This window comes from Oratosquilla oratoria, chromosome 4 (genome assembly GCF_046742065.1).
Source record: "Oratosquilla oratoria isolate Oo_2021 chromosome 4, ASM4674206v1, whole genome shotgun sequence".
Classification (NCBI taxonomy): domain Eukaryota; kingdom Metazoa; phylum Arthropoda; class Malacostraca; order Stomatopoda; family Squillidae; genus Oratosquilla; species Oratosquilla oratoria.
In genome coordinates this window covers 74,862,369-74,869,868 of record NC_134780.1, presented here as the reverse complement: position 1 = coordinate 74,869,868, position 7,500 = coordinate 74,862,369, and positions in this window count along the sequence as shown.

The following is a 7,500-nucleotide window of genomic DNA, read 5'->3' as shown; positions in this document are numbered from 1 at the left end:
GGAGTTTGGAGGGCAGTTAGGGATAGCCTAAATTTTTGTGGGCAATGGGTATTAAATGAATCAGGGGTGGGGGGGTGAGATAATGAACATGCCCCTATTTTGTTCAGTTGTGTTGGTTCCTTGTATGATGGCTGCTTCCAAACATATTCTACGGATCTTTTCGGCCTCACACACAATTGCTCAACTTTCTTATTTTCTTCCTTTTGTTCTACAGTTGTGAATTAATGTCCTACACCCAGTCAATTGCTCAATCTGATCCTTAAACTTTCCTGTTCCCAGACATTTGGTCCACCTTCTCCTTAACCTTTCCTAGTATTCAGAGACCCATCTCTTCTCTACCTCCCTTCCTCCCTCCCCCCCATTCCCCCCCCCCGTGTTCCTCTTATAAAGGATTACAAAGGAGGAGCATGCCGACAGGAGACCTTTTGGTCCATAACTAGGTCGGATGCGAAAAAATGATACTAATGATAAATAAATAAAAAACAAATAAAAATAATAATATAAATAATAATAAATACATACATATACCAAAGGCTTTTTCCCCCTTACACGGGAGGTAGCCAAAAGACAAAGCCATAGAAACCACCCACTCATTCCATCCCCTACATACTCCACTCCCCTCTACCCTTTTCCATCCCTCTTATCTTGGCACCTCCTGGATGACGGGTCATCCCTGTATCTTGTCCACTGCCCTGGGTCAGAGGCAGCGTCGCAAGACACAGCACATCGACAGCAAGGCCGTTTCATTAATTCGGCGACCCCCTCTCTCCGTCCCCTCATGCAGAAAAGGAGAAAACGGGGAGAAATCCCTTCGGGCTGCGTCAATCTATTTCCCATACACTTCACTCCCAAATTAAAAAAAAAAAAAAAAACTCCCTCACCTCCATTCCCTACCCACTCCCCCTCATGCATCACAGTATCATCCATACACAATCCTTCTCCATTCACTCCCATCTTCTGTCCTGTACCGTCCTTCCTCAAGTAAATAGGTAAGTTAATAAACAAACAGGTAAATAGTAAATAATAATAAATGGACAGATAAATAATAATAAATAATAATCAAATATATAATAATAAACAGACAAATAATAAGAAACAAATAAACAATATAAAATAAATGGCAGGCATTACAGCATCTTGCTTAGGTGTTTATCTAAACGAATCTTAAAGCTTCAAACTGAACTACATTGCACTGCCTCTGCAGGAAGTTTATTTCATTCATTAACTACACGGTTGGCGAAGTTGTTTCTACCTACTTCCAAATTAAATCTATTTCCTGACAGTTTGAGACCATTATTTTTTGTTGGATTCTTATTCAGCGTGAACATTTTGTCACTTTTGGTGTTGTCAATTCCCCTTAGAATCTTAAAGACCTATATCAAGTCACCTCTGAGTCTACGCCTTTTTTAGGGGAAACAGATTCATATGTTCTAGTCGTATGATTTATATTTGATATCTGGAAACTGTTTTGTAGCTCTGTTGTACTTTTTCCAATATGTCAATATTTTTAATGAAATTCAGTGACCATGCGGAAACAACATATTCCAAATGTAGACGAACTAACTATTTATATAGCTTGTTAATGAGAGATGGACTTCTGAAGTCAAAAGATCGCGCAATCAGTCCTAGAATCCCATTTGCTTTCTCAGAGGATGAAATACACTGCTTATTCAATCGCAGTGATGTGTATCACGACCATGTACTTGAAAGGGCTGTAAGAAACGGAACGTCGCACTAATAAAGCCATCCTCACATAGTATTTATTTCGATAGACTTTTCGGTAACTGCCACTTTCGTATAATTTCAATCTTCATACGGTTCGCCAGTACAAAAATAGATAGTTTCCATCTTGTTTTCGTATGCAGACATAATTCTACTTTGGTTAACGTAACTATGCATTTCGCGGGTATCAACTGGTTGTTCCAACGACCTACCACACATCTCAGGAGCTATCCTCACGTCAACCAAGAAATTAATCTACTTTCAAGGTTAGTAGGAAATACATAACTCAACTTATTACAGATTTTGTCGTTGTTGCGGAAAACTGTACAACTAGAACAACCAAAGGAAAACGTCGTCTATCAGAAGTTATGAAAGTTGACGCCGTCCTTTAGGAAAGGAGGTCAACAGCCAATCACATTCGTGCATGGCGCAATTACAGCGTTCTCATTGGCCAGAAAGTCGTTCCCGGGGGAAACCCTGGCTCACGTGACTTTCTTCTTTTTTTCGAAATATGCTCATTTCGGCCTTTGATGTTGTCAGGTGTGGAACCGAAGTTTCATTTTCGATTGTGGTCAAAAGTCTTCGCGGAAAATCTGTTTTGTGATACTTGGGCATTGTGATCGATTGTTTGTGTGGGTGTTTGCGACAGTGAAGATTTCATTAAAGTTTAACTATATTTTTTATGTTTATTTATTTCAGTATCCATTTGTCTATTTATATACAAAATGGAGTCCAGCGTTCATCAGCTCGTACTTGTCCAGGACGACACGCCACACCGTCAAGGTAGGTGAAATGTACAACGCGGACATGCATACCCCAAGTACACCTACCTGTGAGAGATAGATAGATAAATAAATAAATAGATAAATAGATAGATAGATAGATTAAATGAATGAATAAAACAATTACAATAAACTTCTGCGAGGCGACGCACCTTACATATTTTATTCTTGCTAACCCCAGGCGATCATACGCACGTACACACACACACACACACACACACACACGCACACACACACGACTTGATGGCGCAGTGGTAGATTTTCCGGCCGCCACTGCGGCGGTCCGGGTTCGAATTCCGCGCAGAGTTGAAATAATTTCAGTATCGCTGCGCTGCGAGTCTTTACTCCAACTCTCTTGGGTGGGGAGTTGGGTGTGTGTGTGTGTGTGTGTGTGTGTGCGCGTGTAAGGTCACAGTATTACCCATAGATCGGTCATATATAAGCTTTGAGCTCTCTGCCGGGAGGGAAATGGCTGTCAATCACGAGTCCAACACGTAATCCAAGACCATGGTGAATCTCACACACACACACACACACACACACACACACACACACACACACACACACACACACACACACACACACACACACACACACACACACACACACACACACACACACACACACACACACACACACACACACACACACACACACACACACACACACACACACACACACACACACGCACACACACACACACACACACACACACACACACACACACACACACACACACACACACACACACACACACACACACACACACACACAAACAAACAAACTTTAACATTTCTAGGGACCAAATTAAGGACAACAATTCAGCTTACGTCAGGAGAAGAGATCCAGTGGTGAGTGTTGTCATTCACTTTATTTCGTAAGTTTTCTCTTTTTTTGAGTGAAATATGTGCATGCCATACTGGAATTGACAATTTAGCTAGAAAGTCTGAAATTCGTATGTCATTTTCATCCTAACAGTCATCCCAGCGTTTGTATTTTGTCTATAGATTGTCATCGTCCTCTTTGAATTCAATTTTCATCCTACTCCAACATTTCAATTTTATATATTTGTCATCCTACACATGATATTTCGATTATAGCGTTTGGCTAATGTCTGAGATGCTATACTGCACTTGACGGTTAGACTAGAGCGTTAGAAGAATTGTTAGCGTTAAGTAAACTGAGAAACCTAACTGAACACGTTTAATCAAGCAAATTGTGTACGTAATTACCTACTCTATTTTACGGCGAGTTGGGTAGTTGCTTGCGCTATGCTTGTGTTTACATTTAACGGCAACGAAAAGACGTATTGTCATTGGCTCAGGCCCCATGAGAAGCTATGTTCTCATTGGCTAGAACCAATATCAACTGATTTGTGTGTAGATCAGTGATAGTTAATTCCACGACTTAAAAGATCACGATTACGATGTCCGAAAGAAGCGTTTGAGTATAGGTTGTAACGGACATCGTAAATTTAAAATTTAAAATAAGTTTCCACGTTTCCACGACCTTGTAAGTTATAATGAGTTTTGTGTATCCGCCGCCATTACAGCGAATCTCACTGACATCATGATAAATTCTAAAGCAGTAATATTTTTACGTATATCCACGACGATTCAACTTCATGAATTAGTCTGCATAAACGTCAAGTGCATTTTGAAATGTAGGCATATTTCGTGAGGATATATCGTGTTCCCAGCCGGCAGCGTTTACAAACTATTTTTGAACTCCTGAGTTCTCGCGACTCCCGACCAGAAGGGCATACGTTCCTCATCACTGGGAAATCCGGTTGTGGTAGAAACTGTCGACCGTGGTTGTAGATGTAGACCTTTTTATAGCTCTCCTCGTTATCGGCCAACTGTTGGCACTCAACTGAACATGTTCCCATTTGAGGCAGAAATTTTTCGAGTGCTTGTAACAAGTTGAGGCCCGAAGTTGAGGCTTAGTGGTGGACTTTTACAAGTAATTGCCTCAATATACACAATATACACAATTGGATGAAGTAAAGGAAGAATGGGAAGTAATGGGGAGACACACAGCATACCCCCAAAAAGTGAACTCTATCTCATCGGCGCGATTTAAAATGTTGGGAATGACTGGTTTCTGAAGGGCACAACAAAGGTATGATCTCATTGGCTCCAACTAAAAAGTTGAGGATTATTATTTTTTGGGGGGTGAGGGGAGTGGCAAGCCACTGCAGTCATCTCAAAGATGGGAAAAGCCATCTCGCTGGCACCAACTAACAAATTGGGAATGATTCTTTTTTAATCGTTTGTCCGGTGTGGGGGCAATGCGGAGGTATCAGTAAGAATGAAGCGACATGACGTCACAGTTGCTAGCACATCACGAAAGGTAACTTCACAAAAACAACTTATTTGTAGAACAAAAAATTATAAAATGTATCACAGTTTTGAAGAGGTTATGTGAGTCTAAATCGTTTAGCTTTAGACAAAATAAAGTCTTTCAGGCTTTCAATTTTGGTTTTACATTCGACAAAGGGTTTTAACGAGTGGATTGCGTTGGGAGAGTGGGAGTTGCCGGATATCAGGTTTCGAACTCGTCCGAGATGACAAGGGTGCCTCTGGGAAGAAGATCAGAAGAATTATGTATGTTGCATATGCAAATGATATTGCTTCTCTCTCTGGCCATGTTTGATAATGACGATTTATTGGCGATTATGCGTAGGAAGATAAGAGAGAAGGTCTCAGAAATAAAATTGCAGACCGATCTCGAATTTGTAAAAAAAAAAAAAAAAAAAAAAAATTCTTGGGCATCTTATCTTTTATTCTGGCTGCCGCTCCAAGCGATTTTATTCAGGGCGGAAACATTATCCATTCGCGTGTTCGATTCGTATTTGTTCTCTCGCCAGGCAGTTCTATTCAGCTGAGGGGAACTGGACGGTAAAGGATGAAGATACAAGAACGTCGGTAAAAAAAAAAAAAAAAAAAAAAAAAAAATACTGAACTTTATAGACGACGAACGGAAGAATGGTTCCTCTCTAGGTCGTTGAGTGCGAAGTGACGTTCGAAGTTGTGAGTTGAAGTTCGATCAACACGTAAGAATATGCTTGATAGATCTTTCCTCGAAAAAAAAAAATATCGAAGGTTTTCGAATAAAAGGGATTCAGGCTATCTTAATCAGCGGTCCTGACCTAACAATGCATAATCCTGCTTCTGTTTGTCATTGGGCGTTTTTGTTCATACGAGAGAGCTCCCTGGACTGAAAGAAGTAATCCCTCCAATATCCGAACTAATTTGGGCATAGCGTTCGGATTTTGGGGAGTGTTCGGATATGCGAGGTAATATTATTCCTCCCCCAGTCCCCACTCTGCCTGTCCATTGCTAAATATCCAACACACATAAACCATGAAGTTTATTATATTGGGAGGTTCGGATATGGGAGGGATTACAGAGTATATATTTCTATCTCGATTTTTCTCCCTTTAGCATCAGATCAGCTCCTACTACCATTTCTTTCTCTTGACGGCCATTCTTCTCCGCGCGAAATTTTGAATAAATATCGCATTTTCTACTTGATTTTTTTTTTCTTCTTAAGCTGAGGGAATCTCATTCTTTATTCACTGTATAGAACCTCGTGTTTCCTTAAAATCTTCTGCTAGGGAGAGGTTTTTCTTCTTCGACTGTCGTGATAAGAACGAAGATTGTCTATTTGAATTCAAGAAAATGCCTGCAAGGGTTTGGGAAAGCAAAGGAATACTAATTTGCCAACTAACTCCATCTGTAACTCAGCCTTTTGTTGGGTAGGAAGTTGGGTATTTTATTTAAACTTTTATTTTTATTTAGACTTTTATTTCTATTTACTTTGTTTTTTTTAATGGCGAAAGGAGACCTTTTGGTCCACAGCGAGGCCGGATTAAAAATAAGTAGAAGTAGAAGTAAAAGAAGAAGTAGAAGTAGAAGTAGAAGTAGAAGAAGAAGAATTGTATTCTCAAGAATACAGTTCGAAGACTTAACCAAAAATTTCCAATTGTATTTCTCCAAAGACAAATGGCTTCCAGCTTTCCTTTTATTCTCCCCTACATTCTCTGTATTTTGTAGCGTATCCCCCTGCATCCTCCTCCTCCTCCTCCTCCTCCTCTTCTTCCTCCTCCTCCTCCTCTTCTTCCTCCTCCTCCTCCTCCTCCTCTTCTTCCTCCTATTCTTCCTCCTCTTCTTCCTCCTCCTCCTCCTCCTCTTCCTCCTTCTCCTTTTCCTCCTACTACTCCTTTTCCTCCTCCTACTACTACTATTACTACTACTATTCCTTCTCGTGCAACGTCTTTTCCTCCTCTTCCTTTTCTTCCTCTTCCTCCTACTACTATTATCACTCCTCATGCAAAGCCTCCTCCTCCTCCTCCTCCTCCTCCTCCTCCTCCTCCTCCTCCTCCTCCTCCTCCTTCTCTTCCTCCTCCTCTTCCTCCTTCTCCTCTTCCTCCTCCTCCTCCTCCTACTACTACTACTACTAGTATTACTACTATTATTCCTTCTCATGCACCTCCTTTTCCTCTTCCTCCTCCTCCTCCTCCTCTTTTTCCTCCACACCCTTGACCACCTACTCTTCCTCCTCTACTTCCTCCTCTTTTTCCTTCACTTCCTCCTCCTCCACCGTCTCGTACCTATTCACCTCCTCCTCCTCCTCCTCCTCCTCCTCCTCCTCCTCCTCCTCCTCCTCCTCTATATTAAGCCCCTAAATCTCCATATTGCTCTTCGTATGCGTCCCGACTCCATGTGTGCCCCGCCTCCCCCTCCCCCTCCCCCTCCCCGACCCCCGGCCCCAAGAAACTCCTCAATATTTTCCTCCACAATTTCGGTTCCCGCCCTCCACGCCCTTTTCCACATTCCCGTCCCTTCGCCCAGCTTCGCCTTAATTCGCGTAGCTTCGTTCTGGATGTCCCTCCAAAGCCTCCTTCAGGGACCTAATTAATCCTTCCCAATAGCTTCGTCTCCAAAGACACTGGTCTCCTCCTCCTCCTCCTCCTCCTCCTCCTCCTCCTCCT